Source organism: Marmota monax, unplaced genomic scaffold, assembly GCF_021218885.2.
Source record: "Marmota monax isolate L192 unplaced genomic scaffold, Marmota_monax_Labrador192_F-V1.1 WCK01_AAM20220418_F8-fsc01183, whole genome shotgun sequence".
In the NCBI taxonomy this organism is placed as follows: Eukaryota; Metazoa; Chordata; class Mammalia; order Rodentia; family Sciuridae; genus Marmota; species Marmota monax.
In genome coordinates this window covers 1-9,733 of record NW_026691999.1, presented here as the reverse complement: position 1 = coordinate 9,733, position 9,733 = coordinate 1, and the positions used below count along the sequence as shown (strand labels likewise).

The 9,733-nt window shown below is 37.3% G+C and overlaps 1 pseudogene; it reads right to left on the bottom strand.

The window, feature by feature from the left end:
* Positions 1-7,387: 7,387 nt before the first annotated feature.
* LOC124097088 (uncharacterized) lies at positions 7,388-9,307 on the bottom strand (annotated as a pseudogene).
* Positions 9,308-9,733: the final 426 nt, after the last annotated feature.

Sequence of the window (9,733 nt, the reverse complement as noted above, 5' to 3'; positions counted from 1 at the left end):
ATATACTTCTAGGAAGTCCTGTAATGTGTCCTGCTTGTAAAATCAACATAAATAGAACCATCATAGACAAAGGAGATCAAAACACCATCATAAACATCTATATTATACATTCTAATTTTAAAGGTTTATAAAAATTGATAATGAGTACAATGACAAAAGCCAACTTTAAAGCATTGTAATCATATAATTTGTTTCAATCAAAGTTGAATTAAATTATGTTAATAATAAAAATTAAAAATATAAGTCAAAATGAGCTTCAGAATAATCAATAAGTCAAACAAAAATTCAAGAGACTATTTCAAACTGAATAATAATAAAAATGTCAGCATATAAAAATTTGTAGGATATAGCTAAAGCTATGATTAGAGGAAAATTTATAGTCCTAAATACATGCAATCTCTATTTATGAAAAAGTCCTTTCAGATATATAAATGAGAAAAGAGGAAAAATGAAAATCCAGTGAACTATAATTCAATTTAACAAATTTGTAATAAAAATAGCAAATTGAAATTATGGAAATTATGCTGCTAAAATATTTGTAATAACTATGAGATACCAACTGACCTTGTTACTCCAAAAACAAAAAAAACTGAGAAGGAAATATTTCCAAACACATCCTATGAAGCTAGTATTACCCTGATACCCAAACCAGATATGGACAAAGCTTAAAAGAAAATTATAAAAGCCAATATCCTTGATGAACATAAACACAAAAACCATCAACAAAATGCTAGCAAACTGAGTGGGAATGCACCTAAAAATATTATCCCAATTTTCCCAAGTTGGATTCATTTCAGGACTGCAAGGAAGATTCAATGTATACAAGCCAATAAGCACAATACACCACATTAGCAGAATGAAGAACATATGATTTTATATGTAGAAAACCGCAAAGACTCCACCAAAATTATTAGAATTAATCAATGAACTTAGGAAGTTGGCAGAAAACCAAATCAATATGCAAATTCAGGAGTATTGCTATATGACAAATTATCTTGACTGCTAAATCAAGAAAGTAATCCTGTTTATAATAGATATAAACAATAACAACAAAAACCCACCCAAGCTTCTGGGGAACTGTCAAACTATTCTCCATGGTACATGTACTGATTTGCATTCCCACTGAGAGTATAAGACAGTTACGTTTTCTCCATATCCTCACCATTTGTAATTTTTTGTTTTATTTATTTGTTCATATAATAGTCATTCAAATTGGAGCAGAAAGTTATCTTGTGATTTTGATTTACATTTCCCCAGTGGCTAATGTTGTTGAGCATTTTTCCAGGTATTTCTTGGCCATTGGTATTTCTTCTTTTGGGAAGTTTCTCTACATACCACTTGCCCATTTTAAAGTTGGATTGTTTGGATATTTGATTTTATTTACTGAGTTCCTTGCATATTCTGACTATATATATAGTATGGGTATATATATATATATATATATATATATATATATATATATATATATATATATACCTTTGTCATATGAATAATTGACATTTTTTTTTCTTCCTGTGCTTGTCTTTTTACTCTATTGATTGGTTCCTCTCCTGGGAATGGCTCTTCAGTTTCAAGGAATTTCATTTTTCTACTTTTGCTTTTGTTGTCTGTGTTTGGGGTAGGATCATATTTTTTTAAAAAAATCATTGCCTTTACTGATGTCAGAAAGTGTTTCTGTTTTTTAATAGTTTCATGTCTTACATTATAATCTTTTATTCATCCAGAAATAAATAGGTCTTTTAAGGAATATTAGTCACAGCAATTTAAGACTCCTTAGAATATGAAGTATATAATTTGATGATATTGACATGTGTTTAAAGCACTGAAACCATCCACACAATGAAATTCATGAGATCAAAACTATCCTTATGGCTTTGTGATCTTCCTTCCCTTACAACTTTCAATTCTCAAATGCTGTCTTCTCTCTCACTGTAGATTACTTTGAATTTTCTGGATTTATTTCATAAATGCAATTATTTAGTCTGCACCTACTGTCCAGGTTCTTTCACTTATCATAATTAATTTGAGATTCATTTGAAATATATTTATTGAATGTATGAATAGCACCTCATTTGTATTTATTGCTAAAGACTATTACACTGTACCAGAATGCTGTGCACTCTCTAATATTTTCATTAATATATTTTAGTTATACATAAGCGTGGGGTTCATTTTGACACATTCATAAATGAAAGTAACATAGTGTGTTCCATTTCAGTTCCTAGTACACTCTTTATAATTTTAAAATCCTTTAACTAGTTCAGGAATGTTTAACAACTGGTGTTTGTTTCTGTTTTTTAGCTATTACATTAAAGGTGCTATGAACTTCACTGTTGGAGACTCTGTGAGCACCAGAGTTTCACAGTCTCACAGGTGATGGAAAAGCTGATCTATATGGTGGGTATAGGGTTTATCTTTAAGGAATTGACAAAATGACTATCAATTTACATTTTCACTAGCAGTGTACAGTCCATTTTTCAATATGCTGAGCAATATCTAATATTGTTGGTCTTTTTAATATTTAGCCATTCAGTTGTATGGGTATCAGTCCCTTCTTGTGGTTTTAATTCTCATTTTACCTTAAGGGTTTACTGATTTGAGCCTATTTCCATGGGCTCCTCTTCTATACATCTTTGTTTTGAAATGTCTATTCAAATTCTTAGCCCATTTTTGTGTGTAATTGATTATTTTCTAATTAGTAAATCATAGAGCCCTTTATATTACAGAAGGAATCTGGGGGCTGGATGTATATTCTGTAAATATGTTGTTTCAGTCTGTAGTTTATGGGTTTATTAATGATGCCTTCTAGAGGGCAAAATTTTAACACTGACATTGGTAAAGTTTAATTTACTGTTGTTTCCTTTGGCACTAATATTTATTTATTTATTCTGCTCTTATATTATATCTATGCCTTTTGAGTTACCTTTCATTCTATAAGGTGGAATAAGTATTGAGATTCTTCCCCACATCCTTAACTGATCCAGCACTGTTTGTTGATAAATCTCACCCTTTCTCCTTGAAAATGTCTTGCACATTTGTCAATATTAGTGTATAATATATATGCAGGTCTATTTATGAACTTTGATTGCATTGAAAAAACGTGGAGCTATGCTGTTTGATATGGACTTACAGTTCATGGATGTGAGCTCTGGGAGTATCTTTCTTCAGTCCCCTGCTACAGTTCCTTCACATGCATGCACTGATCTGTATTCAACTAAACACTTAGGGGAACTCTTTCCAGAACTTTGGATCCATCTATGTAGTTCCTTTTTGAAGTTATCTACTGAGTCCTCTGTCAATGGATTGCAGCTACCTTTATATCCCCAAATACTTAACTTTGTTGCATAAACTCAACAAGAATGATAGGCACTTTTTATGTTTTCTGTTGCCCTGTATTACGGCATGGGAATTCTTTGTAGCCTATAATCCTTTTTCCCCATTGTATCAGTGATACATGTCCAGGAGTATAAATTCTCCAAAATTCGAAGACAGTTTCTTATGTTTGATAGCTGTTTTGCTCTTTTAAAGATGGAGGGTAAAATTGACTTATCCTACCTCATTCTATCTGGAAGGCACATCAATAAATGTAAGGATCAAATCTGTTGAATATTAACCCTCCCTTTCACATACTCAAATATAAATATATTTCAGTCAAAATGCTGACTTACTCATCTCTTCACCTCATATTCATTACACATCCCCTTGACCTGAAGTGTATGCTAAGTGTCAAATGAATGAACACAAGAAGAATGTCTGCATCAAGGAAGGGCATGCTGATATTGATGATGCCATTACTTTTCCTGAAGGGGAAGGAACAGGACACAATCATGATAGTACGAGTTGGAGGCCAGGAAAGGCGCAAGACTTTGAAAGGAAATGGAGAAAAGGAGAATAAGATGTACACATAAGTAGCCATAGCAGCTCAGAGAGTGCCTCAAGAGGATACCTGAATAGAATCTGCACTCACTGATGACGTTCGCAAATTGTCACTTTAAAGAGTGATAACATTAAAGATAAACTCTAAAATTATTTGAAAATATGTCCTAGGAAGAAATTTTTCATCCTGGAAGAGAACCAAAATTATATTCAACTTAATCTGACAATTTTCTGTGTAAGAAATAAATACACAAAGTTTCAGTAAAAGAGCTTTCTATTAAAATAGGAAGAGGTTTTGAAAATTACCACAGTAAATACTATTTAAGTATGACAAATTTTATAAACCTATTCTATAATTCAGAGATGTGATTTCTATACAAACACCAAGCATACAGTAGTTGGCGTTGACCTAGATCTTTGTGATATTCAAAGGTGGTGCAGTTCCCACGAGGAGTGTTTCATTCAACAATGTTGGTAGATGTATCTGCCTAATCATCTGTCACAAATGCCTCAGGTGTAGCTATTAGTAGAAGCCTTTGACTCAACCTAACTCTAAGTCAATAAGTAATTTGCTACATGATGTTCTGTGATGGGATGTGAGAGATTCAATTTTCATTTTGGAGCAAATGGAATAAATCTGTACCTGCAGGTGACATTGTGGTGACAACCTCATCCCGGGAATACAGTGCAAACCATGGATGTTCCCAGATTCATCATTTCTGAATGTGATTAGTGTAAGTCATAACATGTACACACCTGAAACTGCTCACCTAGTGACATTAGCTGGTATAGATTGAAGTGAATCAAGTATTCAAAATTAGCTATTGATGATAATATTTCAAATATAATTTCATAGACATCATCTCTACTCAGGGAAAATCCAGCATCATTTATAACAAACCAGTAGAGGGAATTTTAATAATATTCATGAAATATCAAAAAATCCTCAAATGAAATAAAACAAAGGCAGAGCTGTTTTTAATTGTGCAATCATTGTATAGCAGAGAGTGATACATAAGTATCTAAAGGTAGGTACAACCATAATTACAATGATCCCTTATTGTTTTGGGGTTTAGAGTAGAATTTTTAAAAATTAATGAAACATTACAAATGGTGCTAGTGGGAAAAAGTCCTGACTGAGTTGGAGCTGATTGACTCTGAATTCAAACTTAGGAAGCTCTCAAAAACATGGGTGCATAAAACATTAATATTTTTGAAATTTTTTGTTTGTGTTCCTTGAAATTATATGGCTTTAAAATGTAAATTATTCTAATAAAGTTAGTTTCATAGAATATAGCTTTTTATTTATCTCTCATATCTTTTTACATTACAGTATGTTGTATAAAATTTATACAATAAACATATCTTAATTAAAAATAATAACATCGACTTATGTAAATAAGAAATGGAAAAATGTTTGCTGTTCCTCAAACACATAAAGAAGGGCAGGGTGGGGTGGGGTCGTGGCTCAGTGGTAGAGCATTTGCCTAGCATGTGTGAGGCACTGGGTTCTATCCTCAGCGCCACAAACTAAAATAAATAAATATAAAGAAGGTATTGTGTCCATCTACGATTGCAAATATATATTAGAAAAAGGACAGAAAAATTGGATACGAGCCATGTTCAAATAGTAATGCTGCTTTTGGAGACCATACATCAATCATCACTGTTATAGTTATAAATTTCAAAATACTAAGGAAAGAAAATGGAAGGTAAGAAAATGCAGGAGTGGTCACAGTCTTCTCAATCTCTCTCCTCTGTGATGGATACCCTCTGAGAGACAGATTTTCTGTTGGTTGCTCAGGTGAGCCCATGGTGAGTGTTTCCATCACTGGGAGTGAGAGTGGACAAGAAATGCAGTAGAGGAAGTGTGTTTGGGGAAAGGCATGCTGGCAAGAGTTAGATATTTATTTTTCAAATATTATTAGAGAATTAGACATTAATTTTTCAGTTGACCCAGATCTTTGTGTAAGCACAGATAAGTGGATTTGTCAACATTTGTCAGGCAGAGTAACTTTAAGCTTGTTCTATGTGATGGGTCACTTTTACAGAGGGTGCAGAGCCAGGGTTGGGGTTATAGCAAAAATGGTCAGACAGCATAGAGGAGGCAGGTGTTAGGCAGGTGAATCAGTGCTCTAAGGCAGAATAAGATGAGCAAACTAAGGAGTTAGGTTGTTGCCTGAGCAAATATAATGTGTATTAATAGAATTCTTCAGCTCTGTATTAGGGTTCTCTAGAGGAAGAGAATCAACAGGAAGTATAAATATATAAAGAGGATTTCTCAGATTGGCTTAAGCAACCAGAAGCTGGATAGTCCACAATGGCCATCTGCAGACTGGAGAGCTGGAAGAACCAGTAGCTGCACAGTCCAAGAGGCTGAAGCCCGAGAACAAGAGAGATTAATGGTGCTACCCTAATCTGAGACCAAAGGCTTCTGGAGAATAACTGGCAGAGTCCACTTTGTAAGAGCAAAGAAGTGAGTACTATGTCCTTAGACAATCACAGCAGCAATCAAGAACCCATTTAAGAAGACACAAGTTCTCATCTGCTGCTGCTTCTTTGTCCTTCCAACTTTTATTGCATACACGCCATCATACTTTTGCATGGTTCTGTCCAACTCTTAAGGAGGGTCACCATTTCAGTTGGCTCTCCCATGTGCCAATCATTTCTAGACACACCCTCCCTGACACACCCATATGCCTCTTAATCCTTGGCATATCTGAATCAAGTCAAGTTGACAATTCAAATTAACCATTACAAGTCCACCCCTTGTCAACTTGATATCCAAATATGACTCTTTACATCATAATTGATCTCCAAATAAACACAATGACAAGGTCATAATTCTGCCTAACATAACTATTCTTCCTACAATGGAAGGCACTAGTTCTTTCCCCAGAATAGAAGAAGAAAATTACTGATGTTAAGGAGAGTAACAATCAGTTTCTCTTAATGAATTTGTAAATATGCCCAAACATATTCTTAATAGAATAGGGAAGAATTATCAATGACAGTTACAATCCTCATTTTTGTAACTGATTATGTGGCCATAGTTATCATTTACCCATTCTGTATTCCCTCTGCCTTCATCAAGCACCTCAGCAGGTCATGGCTCTGTACCTGGGGGTGTGACCTACACTTTCATTCCTGAAGAGACATTTGTCATCTTGCCTGGAGAATAACTGTTGGGTTGTTTAGTTTCCCACTGACTTTAATAACAGAACAAGTTCATACCAAGAGATGCCCTAAGGGATCTCTTACACTCCAGCAGTGTGCTTCCTTAGCCCGATTGTGGAGAAACAGTCCAATGTCCCTTTGGTAATCTCGATCAATCATTACCACCAGCACCTCAAGGGAGTCAACTCCCTTCTTAGCCTGTTGATTCAGAGGCATGAGGAGCCCAATGTGGCCAGGGGCAGTATTAACTTTCAGTTTAACGAATAACCATCATTGTATCTCCAGGCAGAAGCCTTCCTCCATCTGGATCAAAGACTTCTAGGCCTGCAGAACATTAGTTTAGAGGAATAGAAAGCAAAAATTTTCCTAGTGGGTTACTAGGAGTAATGGTGAGTGGTACCATTCCTGTTTCCACCCCTTGATTCCTAGACCCAGAACTTCTAGCGACAGGAGAGATAGTACCACATAGTGGATACTCAGAGAATATAGATGGCCTTCTGAAGAATCTTGCCCCAGCCCTGCAATGTATTGTCACCTAGCTGGTGCTGTAACTACATCTTCAAGAGTCCATTCCATCATTCTGTCAAACCAGCTGTTTCAGGATGGTGGGGAATATGGTAAGACCAGTGAATACCATGAACATGATCCCATTGCTTCACTTCTTTGGCTGTGAAGTGAATTCCTCGCACTTAAGCAATGTGGTGCAGAATACCATGACGATGGTTAAGGCAATCTATAAGTCCATGAATGGTGGTTTGGGGTGAAGCACTATGTGCAGGGAAGGTAAATCATACCCAGAATAAGTGGCTATTTTAGTAAGGATAAACTGCTGCTCCTTTCATGATGGAAGTGGTCCAATATAATCAACCTGCCACCAGGTTGCTGGCTTATCTCCCCTGGGAACAATGCCCTATCAGGGGCTTAACATTGGTATCTGCTGCTATAAAATTGGGCTCTCAGCAGTGGCTGTAGCCACCTCAGCCTTGGTGAGTGGAAGTCGATGCTACTGAGCCCATGCATAACACATCCCTCCCACCATGACCACTTGTTCATGAACCCATTGGGCAATGGCAGTCATGGTTGTGGGAAGAGGTTGATTGCTATCCACAGAATGGGTCATTCTATCTATATGGATATTAAAATTCACCCTGCTGAGGTCATCTTTTGGTGGACATTTACATGAGACAAAAATATCTTCACATCCTTTGCCCATTCAGAGAGGTCTATCCACGTAACTCTTCCCAAAATGTTCTTGTCACCAATTCTCCAATTATGTTCTTTCCAGTTCCCTGAGCAGCTAGCCAACCTATTGGCTACAACCCATGATTTCTTATATAGTCTCACATCTGGCCATTTTTTCTTCCAAGCAAAATGCACAACAAGATGCACTGCCCCACGCTCTGCCCATTGTGAAGATTTCCCTTTACCACTATCCTTCAGGGTTGTTCCCGAAAGGGGCAGCAGTAGTGCAGGTGTCCACTTATAGGTGGTACCTGAATATGGTGCAGAACCATCCAAGATTCAGGTCCCAGTCTTCCCGTCTCTGTTAATTGATCATAAGGTCTGCCCCATGAAGCCACAGGTTCACGCTGAGGGATAGAAGGTACTACTACAGGAGCAGGAGCCATGGGCAATTGGCCCATTTCCTCATGCAGCCTACTTGTGCACCTTAGGGTCCCACACATGCCCGATCACATAGGTATCACTTCCACTTGATGACAGAGGGCTGCTGAGCATGTGCTACTTTATGGATTGATGGGTCAGATAACACCCAGTTCATAATGAGCAGCTCAGGTCATATAGTAAACTGGTGGCCCATGGTTAAGCGTCCAACTTCCACTAGGCCCAGTGGCAGGCCAAGAGCTGTTTCTTAAAGAGAGAGTAGTTGTCTGCAGATGATGGCAAGGCCTTGCTCCAAAATCCCAATGACTTCCTCTGTGATTCACCAGTGGGGGCTTGCCAAAGGTTCCAGAGTGTCCCTATCTGCCACTAACACTTCAGGGACCATTGGGTATGTTGGGTCATACAGCCCAAGTGGCAGAGCAATGTGCACAGCAGCCTGGACCTGTTGCAGAGCCTTCTCCTGTTCTGGACCCCACTCAAAATAAAAAGCTTTTCCAGGCACTCGGTAGATGGGCCAAAGTAACGCATCCAAGTGAGTAATGTACTGTCTCCCAAATCCAAATAGGCCCACCAGGCCTTAAGCTACTTTTTTATTTGTAGGAGAGACCAGCTGCAACAACTTTTCCTTCACCTTAGAATGTCACTGCTAATTTTCTTGATAAGTTTATAGAATTTCACCAGTGTTACTGTTTGGATGTGAGGTATACCCAAAAGCTCATATGTGAGACAGTGCAAGAATGTTTAGAGGTGAGATGATTGGATTCTGAAAGCCTTAACCCAATTGGTGAATTAATCCCCTGAAGGAATTACCTGGGTCATAACTGAAGTGGTAGGATGTGGTTAGAGGAGGTGTGTCACTGGTGCTGTGGTTTGGGGGTATATATTTGTATCTGGCAAGTGGAGACTTCTCTCTCTGCCTCCTGGTCATCATGTGAGATACTTCTCTGTAGCACACTCTTCTGCCATGATGTGCTGCCTCACCTCAGCCCCCTAAGGAGTGGAGCCAACTGCACATAAACTGAGACCTCTGAAACCTTGAGGCCCAGATAAACTTTCC